This window comes from Scyliorhinus torazame, chromosome 13 (assembly GCF_047496885.1).
Source record: "Scyliorhinus torazame isolate Kashiwa2021f chromosome 13, sScyTor2.1, whole genome shotgun sequence".
NCBI classification, from domain to species: domain Eukaryota; kingdom Metazoa; phylum Chordata; class Chondrichthyes; order Carcharhiniformes; family Scyliorhinidae; genus Scyliorhinus; species Scyliorhinus torazame.
Window position 1 is genome coordinate 179,435,403 of NC_092719.1, and position 15,258 is coordinate 179,450,660.

The window sequence follows — 15,258 nt, forward strand, 5'->3', positions numbered from 1 at the left end:
CAACGTAAATCATCCAGAAATGTGTGGCCACTCACCGGCTCTCTCGTTACCAGCACAAATTGCTGAGCTACTTCAATTCGCCTCGCACAAATGATAGGCTCGCTAAATCTTGTTGCCATTCCCGAAATAATACTGCCAGCGACTGCTCGTTGGACAACCGATACCAGGAGAATTAATTGGTCGTTAATGATAATTTGTTCTGACCTTGGATTTGAGACTGATGGTGACATTTAATTTCACATGCTCCCAGGAGTTGCTGAGTTTTTTTTTAACAATACTGCATTTCCTCAACAAATGAACAGAGTTCCCTGCTCTTGTGCTATTTATTCCCTCCCTAGATTAAAAAGCACCAATATGTACACACATATTACATTTATTACTGTGGTGTGTCACCATGGGAGACAATTTCAGAATGGAACTTTGAAAGATAAAATTGAATTGGCTAGATGAGCTGATGATTATCAAGCCATAAATTGGCTACAAGATTTGATTAGTTGGGCCTGTACACTAGTTAAAGCCAGAGTAATTATTTTCCTATGTCAGTTAGGTGAACTTTTCTAGTTAAAATTTCATGCAGTGGGAGAAGGCAATGATTGATAAGCTGTTTATCATGGGTTTATTTACCAAAGGTCGCTGTAGCATGGATGAAAGTAAATGTTGAATGTATGACCTTGAGATTTTTGCTACATTAGATTATTGCTGGATTTTATCTGAGTGTCTGTTTGAATGTACAGTAGCAACTCTTCATATAAAAAGTTCCCATGGTTCAACAAATGTAAGTTTTTATGGGTGGGGAGTGGAATGTTCTGACAAACTTTAGCCAATTAGAGTCCAGTTGGAAAGGCAGAGGATTCTGACAGGGTGAGGCAGTAATCCTGTGTACCGCACAAATGGAAAAGCCTTTCTTAACTCTGTTCCGTTTGTGCTTAACAGAAAGTTGGTTTTCCTGTTTATTGATGGGAAACGATCATGGATCTGCTTTTCAGTGCTTTGAATCTACAGTATTTTTCACGTCGATCCATTTATTTGATCATTAGAGGCTGTACGTTGTTACGGTGAGATTTTGATCATGAAATTTATATCGTGCGGGGATAAGTGAGCTTTTAAAGTCGTGTTTTTAAAGTCATTAAAATATTAATGATTAAGATCATCACGTTATGGGGACAAATATGAAACTCCTTTACAAAATACATCGAAGACTAAAGAATGTAACAATTGTGAGGGAGTGGTGTAGAACTCATCCCTCATCCCTATTTAAATACACTGGGAAGTCAATAACCTGGGTTGGATGCCCAAGCTTTTTATTTGCGGTACATATGACATCTACATCAAATATCCCCATTGATCTTTAAGTTGTTGATACTGAAAATCTTAGTGTTTAATTTAAGATTTACCCATAAATGAGGCAACAGCAGTAAGAACCATTCTTTCCAAACTTCCAAACTTTCAAATCATAAAATACAAACAAGACCAAACCGTGAGTGAGAAACATCAGGACAGAGTTAAATCAGCATTGAGAACTGGCTGTCAGAGCCAGTGGGACTTCAGTTTGAATATCCCTGACTTGACTGCAGGAGTACAGTTTTTCAAAGTGCAACAAGATTTTCACACCGGACTACCTTTACTCCACGTTCGAAAGTCCAAATGTGTCAGTAGCTTGGCACAGAAAAATGTCCTGTGTGCAATAACTGCTTTCGTATTGTCGGGTTTGACCTTTCCTCTTCTAATTACTCGACTGCATTAACACTACACACACATTAATCAACAGCAAAAGTCAGTCAGTCAGATAGAGAAACAGTTTTTTGGACACGGTCACAGATAACATGCTGGGATGAACGTTTACCTTTACTGTAGGTATTGGACTGGTTGCCTGTTGTGCCCCTGTCAATTGCAGTTGGAAAGGGAAAGTGAATCATGGATGGGTGGACGAGATGATATTGCCAGTGCTGTGACTGACAAATTTGAACAATGTTAAAACAATGCTATAGTTGGTTCAGGAACTTCCGACCTATGGTATGTGAATGTACAAACCTCAAAATAGAATCTTCAATAGATTTACTGGTTGGTAAGTACATGATCCTAGTTTGGATTTTTGGCTTCGAAAGCTTTGAAAAAAGCTGAGTTACTGTGATATATTTATTTTTTTCAAATGTTGAACCTATTACTCCTACAATAGATTAATTAATAAACATTATTTTAAGGTAATGATTTGAGATTTCAAAGAGAAATGGACAGACTCGCAATGTGATCTCCAAGTCATCAGCTAAAATCATGGAAGGTCTTGTAACCACATGTAGATAGTGGAAACTGATTTATTAAGCCACCCAAAACTAATGAATGTTATTCTAAATGCATAGAATTATTGAATTCAAAGTGCCTAATAAAATTAACTTATTCGCTGTAAAAATTGGTTTTGTTTCCTGTGGTATGAAAATGAATTCAATGAAACATGATATTGAAATCAAATTATGCCCCAAACACATTAATCCCAGTAAGACTTAATCTTCTATAATTATTGGAGTTTTTCACAATTTGGTTGAATGACGCAATAAGGTCAGCATTGCTGAATTGTAAATCATAATATATTACTTTGTGATGAACTGAATCAGTGTCTCTTTAAACCAATAAGGTGTACAGATTAATTAGATTTTATTTATTGTTGAGGCATTTGTAAGTTGGAATGTAATTATAAATGTTTTGGCTCAGTGATTTATTTGAATTGTTATCTGTACCAAAATGTGGCATTTGGAGTGTGATAAGTATCGCTAGATGCAAAATATTAGTGGCATTGCACTTGGTAAACCAGTGACTAAATCAAAGCTAAACCATATATATCAAAGCTATGTAATGATGTACTGGAGAAAGCTGTTCAAGTACATTCCACAGTGGGTGCACATGAATGTTGTAGCCATCTGGGATGGCCACGTCCCGATTACAAAAGAATGCAGAGAAAATTGGACAATACCGAAAAAGCAAGCAGGTGCAAGGTCTGTCTGTTGATTAGAGCTGTAGCTCTCAGACAGGACCGGTACTGCTAAGCCATCTACATACTAATGAGCCATCCCGGGAACAAAAGGCAACATTTAGGTAAACAATGCTAAGCCAGACATTCCGGCGCCAGAGGAGACTAAAACAAAGCCAACCAACGGCCACCTAGGACACGCCCTGCAACCAGGGAACCCACCCCTATATTGGAGAAAAATCGATAAGGACAATTGGGAAACGGCCCAATTGATTGGGGCCAAGTTCAAGGCCCTGCCAAAAGCGTGCAAGCGTGCGAAGCCCTTTTGGGTATAAAAAGGACTCCCCAAGAGAAGATCTCTCTCTTGGCCTTGGCTCTCAGCGAGGAGAGACCTGCCTAGCAGCTACGCCAGACCAAAGTTCCAAGTCAACGCACGCTACGAGATTGAGGCTCCTAGTTGCTATCCTGTAAACAGCTCAACCCAGCAGCTTCAGAACCGAGCAACCGCCATTGTTCCTCTGACTAAGTGGGCACCCGAAGCTAAGTATAGGCTTTTAGTAATAGTGATAATTTGGGTTGTAGAGTTTATGCATGAGTAGATTTGACTGTGTAAATAAATGAGCATTGCTTTTGAACGTACTAACTGGTGTATCGAGTCATTGATCAGTATTCGGTTCTGAACCTTGTGGCGGTGTCGAAAGATACCTGGCGACTCTTGAGCAAATGTAATTAAACAGAGCCAAATTAAGAGACAAAGCAAGTTAGCAACATTTACTGGTGACTCTGCCGGGACTCGACTTAGAAGTGGCCTAACCACTCCGAGAGAACCCAAATTTGAATCCAATTGAAAACAGAAAAACCACAAGTGTAAGAACAGTACCGATCAAGCCTCCGAGATTCGGAAGTGTGTTAATGCATGCGTACTAACAGGGATATAAGGTAAACCTGAGAGATTTTGTTGTGTAAAACTGTTGGGAGTTTTGTAGGCTGGAAATATAGCGTCAGCCGTACCAGTGTTTACATCACCACTTTATCACCCCATGTTCCAAATTCAGTAGAGAACCTAGATAGAGAAAATGGCAATGAAGGCAATGGAACGCCTTATGAACCCCCAGGAATCCGAGGTCGCAGCGACCAGTAGAGTAGGACAGTGTCCCGTTTGGGAAGATGAGATCAGGAAATATCTCAAAGGAAAAGGATGGCCCCTTTGGAGTGAATTCTGCGCTAATGAGGAAACCGGTCCCGGGAGTATAGGACATACTTGGTGGGAGAACCTGTCAGAGATCCACAAGAAGAGCTTGGGGAAAGTTCGCAAGCCGATGACAATCGTGTCCTGCTTGGCACAATTGCGAGGCACAGAGGAGGTCGTTAGGACGCTCCGTAGAGAGATAGAGGAGAGAGACAGAAGTAGTGAGCGAAGTCGAGAAGGAGAATCGAGATTTAAAAGAGCAGTTAGCAGCGAGGGACAGAGAGGTGGATGATGTCAAGAGGGCACACCAGTCTTGTTTCGCACATTTGAGTAGTTTCCAAACGCAATACTATAAGGCCTACCAGGACACGCAACGTGCGGTCTTGGTAAGACAAGAGACCGAGCAACAAGTTGAGAAATTACAGAAACAGTGCAATGATCTGAAAGCAGCCCTACGAGCACTCCATACTTCCACGACGGAACAAAGGCAGAGCTCAGTAGACCATGCAAAGTGCCGGAAGCAAATTGCAGAATTGCAATCTTTGCTTTCCGTTCAAAATGGGTTTCAAAGTACATTTGGACCACAATTAGATCAGGAAAACGGCCCGACTGGCAGGAATTGAACGAGACTGCCCATAGATACATACATGGGACATGTACGCAGGAAAAAACCCAGAAAAGGAGAGCGCCCCAACCCCCAACCGAACAGGCAGAACACCCCCCCCCCCCCCCCCCCCCCCCCATGAACCCTGTAACAACACACCGCAGGGCCACAGCAGAAGGAGACGCAGATTTCCTTTATACAACCCCGTTAACCGTGACCCAATTACGGGATGCGTGTGGAAAAATTACACCGTTCCTTCCCACATCAGACACCCACCAATTTTTCGCGAAAGTCAAACAGCAGGCTATCATGTACAGCCTGGACGAAAAGGAGCAAGTGAAGCTCACAGTTTTAAGCCTCGACCCTTTAGTCGTAGCAGCCCTTCCCGACCCACCGAATGTAGAAGGAGGCACACTCCAAGAGATGCACACAGCGATCCTTGATGCAATCGGCTTTAACAGAGGAGACCCTGTAGAATGCCTAAACAAGTGTAGGCAAACAAAGACCGAGCACCCCACAGCGTTTGCTGGACGCTTGTGGATACACTTCACAGCAGTTTTCTGGAGAGTTAGCCCACACCCATTTGTCCCCAGATAATATGGCCAAGTGGACCCGAATTCTAGTCTCCCACGCCACAAACGCAGGATGAAAAGCTTGCACAAATGAGGCCCACAATGAAAAATGGGTTTTGAAGAGATTGCTCCCAAGCGCGGGACAATCAATTGCAGGCAAAACTGCATTTATAACACCCAATGAAGAGCAGGCAGAGATGAACCCAGTTAAAGCACACCAGAACCCCGCATGGGTAAATGAGGGCAGGAACAGCCCCCCCAGCCCAAAGCTCAGGAATGTTACAACTGTGGCCAGTTAGGACACTATGCACGAGAGTGCAACGCGCCCCAAAAGCAGCAGAGAAGCCAACAGACAGGCACCCTAAACAGGAATAGGGCAAAGCCGATCCATAGCATTAGCGCCCGTTCAGAGAATACAGACATGAACGGCACCGACTGACTGTGTTCGGGCTCCCCAACGTGGGTCTGCGACACCCTTTGGACAAGTCCGGTAGACCGGTAGTAGCAGGCAAAGTCCGGGGACACCCCGTAGAATTTCTTTGGGACACAGGAAGGTCCCGCACCACACTCCATTCCTCCACGATGTTTCAACGTGACATGTGGCCCACAGCAGACACCATCCCACTCAGCGGTTTTACAGGCCATTTACAACAGGGACACATCACAGTCCCTGTAGCAATACAAATAGGGAACATAACTAAGCACCGTGTAGTTTTAGTTGATCTGCCCCAGACAGCAGAACATATCCTTGGGATCGATTTCATGAGCTCCCATAACGTTTCTTTTGACCCAGTTAACAAGTATGTTTGGAAAATGGCAAAGGCAGCACGAGACCCTGCCACGCTCACAGTAGAAGAGTACGTAAACAGGATTAGCTCAGTAGGAGACTTCTGGTTCAACCCTCGAGCCATTAGTGCAGACAAACAGGTTAGGGCAGTCCTGCAGGAACACAAAGCAGCATTTGCACAGCACAAGCATGACTGTGGCAGTTTGACTGGCTTTGTTAACATTACAGGTCCCGACCCCAAACCCCAGAAGCATTACGGATTTCCCCAGGAAGCAGAGGGAGAAATCTCCAAAGTAATAGAGTTTGTTGGATCAAGGCGTACTCCGATCAGTAGCCTCCACAAACAACGCACCGATTTGGCCTGTCAGGAAACCGGATGGATCATGGCGACTGACCATTGATTACCAGGTACTGAACAAAGTAACCCCAGCAGCAGCCCCCACCGTAGCCACGAGTCCTGAGACCATGCTCAAACAGGGACTCCAGTCAAAAAAAAATTTGGTTTTGGACATTAGTAACGGCTTTTGGTCCATTCTATTGGCTAAAGCGTGCCAGTACAAATTCGCCTTTACATTCCAAGGGCAACAATACACATGGACGTGCCTTCCACAAGGCTACCACAACTCCCCCTCCATTTTCCACCGACAGCTGGCAAATGGTTCAGCAAACTTTTCCCGCCCTGATTGTCTGGTCCAGTATGCAGACGACTTGTTACTGCAGACAGACACAATTGGAGAGCACATTTCGCTTCTCGCCGAACTCCTAGCACTACTAAAAGAAATTGGTTCTAAAGTCAACCCCAGGAAGGCCCAGATTTTGAAAGAGAAAGTGATTTACTTGGGAACAGTGATCACTCATGGTAAACGTGAGATCGAGCAAAAGAGAATTGACTTGATCGTCAAATTGCCACTTCCCAACAATGTCTCAGCCTTCCGGTCATTTTTAGGACTGGTTGGCTACTGCCGAAACCACATTGACGGTTTCGCCACTAAAGCAGCGCCCCTTTCCGAACTTCTCAAGAAGCAGGCAACTTGGGAATGGCTTCCACAGCATACAGATGCTGTGAATGCTTTAAAAAGAGCACTCAGCACAGCCCCCGCACTATAGGTCCCAGATCCACTTTCCCCGTACGCAATCAAAGTTGCAAGCACCGACCGAACCCTTTCGGCCGTACTCCTCCAGGAACGCCATGACCAATTACGCCCCGTAGCATACGCCTCACACGTGTTAGACCCCGTAGAGCAAGGACCTTCTGCCTGTGAAAGGCACCTGCTCGCAGTTTTTTGGGCAGTACAATACTACATTACAGGACTCCAACCCATCACCATCCTCACACAACACACCCCGACACAACTATTGTTAGACGGCCGACTTAAGGATGGCACAGTCAGCCAAATCTGCGCAGCCCGTTGGACCCTTCTTTTAAAGGGATGGGACATCACAGTAAAACGAACCAAGACCCATACCTTCCTTACCGATAATTTGCAGTATGCAGGCACCCCTCATGAGTGTGAGGTCTTCACCACAAATTAGAACACAGGCCCATTTATTCCTAAAACACCTCCCAGGAAAACAGGTAGTACACACCAGAGACCACAGACACATGCGCACCCCTGAAGATTTATGTGGATGGCTCCTCCACAGTGTTAAATGGAAAGAGAATTACCGGTTGCGGTATTTACGTAGAGGACATGCAGGGACCCGCCCTAGATGAGATTTCATTAAAATTGCCAGGACACTTAGGCTCGCAGGCAGCAGAGCTGGCAGCAATCGCTTATATTGTAGACCACCCCGACTCGTTCCCGACCCCAGCAGACATCTATTCAGACAGCTTGTATGTAAGCAACAGTTTGACGGAATTCCTACACCTGTGGGAAACGAGAGGATTTTATTCCGCGGACGGTAAACCCCTACCCTCAGCCCCATTACTCTGCCATATCTTAGAGACAGCGAAGGATAGAAAATATGGAATAATTAAGGTTCGCAGTCATCACCGTTCTTCTACCCCCGTAACGTTAAAGCAGACGACCTAGCGAAGGCTGGCTCCAGGCATGGTTATTTTTGGAACCCCCCCCCCGAAAGCACCCCAGTACACGCGGTTCAGGTCTCACAGACCAATATTCAGGATTTAGCGAAGGCACAGAAAGAGGACGAGAAACTCAGCGAAATTTTAAAGGGTACCTTCCCAGCCCCGTATGATAAATACAAGAATGCAATGACCACACACGAAGGATGGCATTTATATAGTTCCCAGCCAGTACAGGAACCAGATAATTTGTCAGTTCCATGACAATCATGGACACCACCCGAGCCCACCTCCGACCGCTCTTCTGATGGCCTGATTTAAAAACCGATGTAACGCACTACATAGAGAATTGCTTAATCTGTGCCCAGAACAATCCGGACAGATATGCGGAAAAGGCTCAACTTATTCATACCGCGGCTAAAATATTAACACACCACATCTTTACAAGATGGGGACTCCGCCGCAATATAGAGTCCGATCAAGGCTCCCATTTCACAGGACGTGTAATGAAAAACGTCCTCACGATTTTTGGCATTCGACAAAAGTTTCATATTGCATAACCACCCCCAGTCAAGTGGTATTGTAGAGAGGATGAACCGGACATTAAAAGCCACCCTCAGAAAAATGGTTCAGCAAAATAACAGCACCTGGGATTCAGTTCTCCCATTTGCTTTGATGTTTTTAAGGAACATGGTATCCATGTCCACAGGATACACTCCCCCACACCCTCATGACCGGACGCCCCATGAAAGGCACTGAGTATTTATTCGGACTGGATTTGGCCAGCCCCGCAGTCACAGTCCTCACGCATGAAAATGCGGTTCAACAATTGATAGAGAACATAAAGGCAGCCCAGCTCGCAGCAGCTGTGAGACTTGGGACCAGGAAGAAACCGAGCAAGGCTTGTTTCGACAAAACAGTACACGCCACTGAGTTTGCAGTAGGGCAGCAAGTGATGCTTTCCCTTTACAACCCCAGTTCATTCTTTTCCCCCAAATTCTCCGGACCGTACTCCCATTTCGGACAAAGTCAGCCCCTCGGTATACAAGATTACATATCCCAATGGAAAGTCTGCGTGGTTTCACATAAACCAGCTCAAGGCTTATAGCTTGCAGAATAACCACACACGACATCCTGCTTGCAGCAGCAGACGAGCACGCCCTGCCCACGGATGATGTTTTCCTACCCTCCCCCAACCAGTCCAGCCCATCCTCAGACACAAATTCAACTCCACCCCCAGAGGCACGACTCCGCCTCTCCCTTCCTTCAACCAACAGCGACAGTGATACCAACAATGATGACGATAGCCACAGCACACCACGTTACGATTATCCCCCTGTACCAGGCCCCACTCCCAGCGATTCCGAGCATGATTCCACTGACCCCTTCGAGATGACATATATCAGAGCCCCTGACCCAGACCCACCGCCCGATGATTACGGTTTGAAACCTAGTAGCTCCAACCTCGACACACGATTCTGGCACCGAGACAATTCGTTCAGGCTCATCCGGAATGATGAGATGGACCCCAATTCACCCCAAGCAGCTTTAGCACGGTTTCTACAGTCAAGAGTTTGGCAGCGGGGAGAAGATGATGACGTAGAGTCTGGCTCCCACCAAACAAATCCCTTTGCGACCCTGTTTGCTATTGAGCAGTGAGGTGTCCAGATGATGGAGAAAAAAGGAACCGATGGAGAGATACGGTGTCCTTTCGTATGGAATCTGCACCATGTTTGTTGTATGTTTGTTCGTTAGTGCTAATGTTAAGTGTTGTTCGTAAACTCAAAAGTTTTCACGGCCCCACGTCACCACTCCTTTGACTCCCAATGCCTGTTAGAGGAACAAGTTTGTACCCAGACAACAGTTCAGAGGAACCAGTTTGTTGACAGACACTACTCATAGCTACCCTCCTGATTCAATCACGAGAGGCAGCCCCCCACGACGACCACATTCTTACCCGTTCTTGCCGGTTGCTCAGGCAGTGGAGAAACGGCACTGGTCCCCAACCTGCCTGAGGACCACCCCCCCCCCCCCCCCCCCTCTGGTCAGCTACGCTCGGGAAGAGCACAAACGGCGCTGATCACCGTCCTACCTGGGGATTCCACCCATTTCTTACCCGCCGCGGCCCATACGCACCCCATTTTGGCACTTTCAGTTCAAAATTCTTTTGTTTGGTTTTGGCAACCCTTCGGTTGCTTCCGTATGCTATTTACATCCTAAAACACTAGGATGCTAGATCGCACAGGCTGCGAGACAGCCCGCACTATGTCAGTATTTTTCTCGGATGTCTTGCCCCAAATATTTTTTTTGTTTTTTTAAATGACGGAGTCACAGATGGTGACCAATTATAAAGGGAAATTGGCAACAAAGGACAGACAGACAGACAGGCATACGAGATCTTAAGCAAGATAATAACAGATATTATGCTTGTGTTCACAGAACTGGAACCTCAGGAACCCCAGAGGAAGACAAAGAAGAAGACAGAAAGACGGAAAGATGAAGACGACCTCCATCTTTTTCACATGGATCTTAGTGGGATCCCTTTAGTTGCACACGGACGCTATCCCACTGACCCCTACCACACAAGCCATGAATGATTCCCACCCCTGCAAAACACAGAACCCCGCGACAGCTAACAATCCCCGACCTGGTGTGATAAGTTTATCACCTGGTACTCACTATCATATGTAATAGAAGCACTCTTAATACTGGCGATACTTTGCAGTGTCGTGCAGACACTTAGAGTCAGGAAATGGCTAAAGAGAGCCTACCGCTCTCGCATCCCGGTATACAGGATTAGGTCCCCTATTTTCGGATTTCACCAGACCCCCGAACCCATTGAGACGGATTAAAGAGCATCCATTTCTCATTATGTATTCTGTGAAATAAAGAGATGTAAACCTTTGTGTCTGACTGCCAGGCCAGAGAAATTTGTGTGCTGCTATTTTGTGCATTTAAAATGTTGTAGATTATTTTTGATTGTTTGAATGAGGATAGTTTATTGAGGATAGTTAGAGGTTCCAGTTTTTTTATTTTTCTGTAATGCATGCATTATTATCATAGTGCCCCGTAGAGTTTTATAATAATGTATGTATTTAGAATGATTTAGGTAAAATTGTGTTGCATAGGATAGGACAGAGTAGAGCCTGATTAAGGGTGCCCCATTTGGTCAGAGGATGAAGACGACGCAGTAATGTGATCCTTCACACTTCGTGTTGAGGAGCACAAGGAGGGGGTGTAGCCATCTGGGATGGCCACGTCCCAATTACAAAATGGACACTTGCAAAGAATGCAGGGAAAATTGGACAATACCGAAAAAGCAAGCAGGTGCAAGGTCTGTGTTGATTAGAGCCTTAGCTCTCAGACAGGACCGGTACTGCTAAGCCATCTACATACTAATGAGCCATCCCCGGGAACAAAAGGCAACATTTAGGTAAACAATGCTAAGCCAGACATCCCGGCGCCAGAGGAGACTAAAGCAAAGCCAACCAACGGCCACCTAGGACACGCCCTGCAACCAGGGAACCCACCCCTCTATTGGAGGAAAATCGATAAGGACAATTGGGAAACGGCCCAATTAATTGGGGCCAAGTTCAAGGCCCGCCCAAAAGCGAGCAAAGTCCTTTTGGGGTATAAAAAGGACTCCCCAAGAGAGGATCTCTCTCTTGGCCTTGGCTCTCAGCGAGGAGAGACCTGCCTAGCAGCTACGCCAGACCAAGTAAGTTCCAAGTCAATACACGCTACGAGATAGACGCTCCTAGATGCTACCTGTAAACAGCTCAACCCAGCAGCTTCAGAACCGAGCAACGGCCATTGTTCCTCTGACTGAGTGGGCACCCGAAGCTAAGTATAGGCTTTTGGTAATAGTGATAGTTTAGGTTGTAGAGTTTATGCATGAGTAGATTTGACTGTGTGTAAATAAATGAGCATTGCTTTTGAACTTACTAACTGGTGTATCGAGTCTTTGATCAGTATTCGGCTATGAACCTTGTGGCGGTGTCGAAAGATACCTGCCGACTCTTGAGCAAACGTAATTAAACAGAACCAAATTAAGAGACAAAGCAAGTTAGCAACAATGTGATACTCCATTATCATCCTCTGAAAGCTGAGCAAGTGACATTAGCATTCTAAAGCAAAGCATGATATCGCTGGCCCTCCAATCAATTATGATATTGTACTTTTGCTATCCACTTGCACATTGTGTAGCACTTGGTTATGGTGCTGAGCTAGGAACTTGGAGATTAAAAATTCAAATCTGTCATGGCAAGTTGTGAAATTGAACTTACCAAGATGGCGCCGGAGCTAGGCGACTCTCTGCGAGCTCTCACAAACAGATCTTTTTACTTAACTTATACTCGTTCAAATCTTTTAAAATTTAACTCTAAACCTAACATTATGTTGTGTTGCCCTATTATGTATTTTCTTTTATTCCCTTTTCTTCTCATGTACTTAATGATCTGTTGAGCTGCTTGCAGAAAAATACTTTTCACTGTACCTCGGTACACGTGACAATAAACAAATCCAATCCAATTAAATAAAATCTGGTAAATGATCATAAAAGCTGCTGGGTTATCATAAAAACCCAACTGGATCACTAATGTCCTTCAGGAATGGAAACTTGCCATTCCTCACCTTATCTGACATGCATGTAACCCCAATATTTGATGGCTTCTTAATGTCCTCTAAGGTGATCTAACAAGCCAACCATAAATATATCATAAGGACCCATCATCCATAACCTAGGCATCAGACCTGAACAATACTCGAGCAATCCCAGTAAAACTGACCCTGCAAAATCCTTCTCTCTAACATTTGGGGATTTGTGCTTGTGTTGACGCAACCCCAACAAACTATTCAAGCAACAGCTTGGCAGGATCATATTTATCACTAACATCTGTGTACAAACGCGCCAAGGTCCTTTGCTCCTCCGACCTTCCCCGTGTCAGGCCATTCATTGAATACTGCCTTGGCACATACTATCCCCTCATACTTTTCGGGGTTAAATTCCATCTGCCATTTTTCTGCCCATTTGACCACCCCGTCTCTATCTTCCTGTAAACCAAGACACTCCACCTCACTGTTAACCACCCAGCAGCCAATCTTTGTGTCAACCTCGAAACTTACTGATCCTACCCCCCAGAGTAGTCATCTATGTCATTTATATAAATGACGAACAATAGGGGACCCAGTACAGATCCCTGTGGTTCGCCACTGGACACTGGTTTCCAGACACTAAAGCAGTTCCATTATGACAGCATCATGGTTGTTCCCTGGATATTAATCATGTGCGTGACTGTTTTCCTGTGGCATCAGCTCAACATTGATGGTGTGGCCTTCTTTCCTGTTCCATGTCCGGATTAAGGTTTCCATGTAATAATAATCTTTATTAGTGTCACAAGTAGGCTTACATTAACACTGCAATGGGTTCCTTGCATAATTCCCATGAGACTTGGGAAACCAATTGCGAGGGGGGGGGGGAATTATGTCCTCTCCGGCTGGTGTTTTCGTTCTGCCTAAAAAGATAAAAAGATGATTTGTTGTGTCCCTTGGCAAATACAATGTTACTCACTTGCTTTATTCAAGATTGAATGCAAATTAGGTTACCTTGCAGCTGTCAACTGCAGTGACTTTGAACAAGCCTGTTGCATGGAAGCTTGCTGACAGAGTAACTTTCAGGAATATCCATCCCATTTCTTAAGGTTCCCTGTATATCAACCGGAAGCAGATAGCATAGCTTTTGTTATTGCCTTTGTAATCAAGTGGATGAGGTGAAGACAGCTCTGATGTGCTGAGGTAGGAATAGCGTGTACATAGAACATACAGTGCAGAAGGAGGCCATTCGGCCCATCGAGTCTGCACCAGCCCACTTAAGCCCTCACTTCCATCCTATCCCCGTAACCCAATAACCCCTATTAACCTTTTTGTTTTGGACACTAAGGGCAATTTATCATGACCAATCCACCTAACCTGCACGTCTTTAGACTGTGGGAGGAAACCGGAGCACCCGGTGGAAACCCACGCAGACACGGGGAGAACGTGCAGGCTCCGCACAAACAGTGACCCAGCGGGGAATCGAACCTGGGATCCTGGCACTGTGAAGCCACAGTGCTAACCACTTGTGCTACCGTGCTGCGTGGTGAGTCCTCGGGTACTGACGGAGTAATGATGGGGCAAAAGGCATGGAAGTGGGGCAGGGAAAGAAGGGGCCAGGAAAGGGCATTTGACTGCATGGCGGAGGCAACAGAAAGTAGTTTCAAGTGGGTGCTCAGAGCTGACGGGATGGATGCGAGAGACAGCAGGGGAGAGCAGACGGGTGGATGGGAATTGGAATGAGTGAGAAGAGATTTGAATCCTTTGCCGCCTCATCTCAAGATGTTTTAAAGGCTTTTTCCCAATACTAAGGTAGAAAATCTGTTTGTTTAAACAGTCGTATCAGTTTGAATTTCATTTTTTAATGTTGAATAGGGAATTCCCCAGTCACCGAACGTGGGAACGCCTTGAGGAAATCCTGTCACACTGAAAGTAAAGTGACATTTCTGACTGTAAGCAGAAACCCTTCTTAAATTAATGAAGTTCTTTTACTTTTTAAAAGCAGGAGAGTTTTTTTTTTAAATGCTGAAAATATCTAACATGTAGTCAAAGAAAGACAAACAGCTACACTTCAGAAGATTAGTACACTTTCATTGTGTTCTGTTGCTCAGAAAGTAGCACATCCTCTAATATTAATTTGAATAGCTCAATTGCTAATATATTTACAATATAAATAAACATAAAAGCCTAATATGGAATTAATTGATCTTTAACACTATTTTTACATTGGGAATAGCTTTATAGAAATACCCCTCCTGATTGACCTAAAGTAAGGCTTTGGATTCATTAGAATTACTATTAAATTGCCTCCGCTGTACTATGTTTAGTTTCCCTTTGTTAAACAACAAAATGTCCACAATGTCTCAATCTGAATGGGTAACAGAATATTTGGCAGCACAAACGCGTTATTCTAAAGAATCCATTTTTGAGTTCTTCACATCCTGAACTGAATGATGTAATTGGCTGCTGAATTTCTTTATTCAATGAAAATGCAGTTTGTTATGAAATATCTGAAACATTAAGTGAAC

General features: G+C 44.7%; 1 protein-coding gene across 2 annotated transcripts in view; it reads left to right on the top strand.

Moving 5' to 3' along the window:
• The first annotated feature begins 872 nt into the window (after nt 1–872).
• The window catches only part of LOC140388400 (caspase recruitment domain-containing protein 19-like), an 88,583-nt gene continuing 74,197 nt past the window's right edge, over nt 873–15,258 (top strand). For both annotated transcript variants that reach the window (XM_072472508.1, XM_072472509.1), the window contains exon 1: nt 873–1,055. The gene's annotated coding sequence lies outside the window, so the exon portion shown is untranslated. The remainder of the gene's footprint in view (nt 1,056–15,258) is intronic.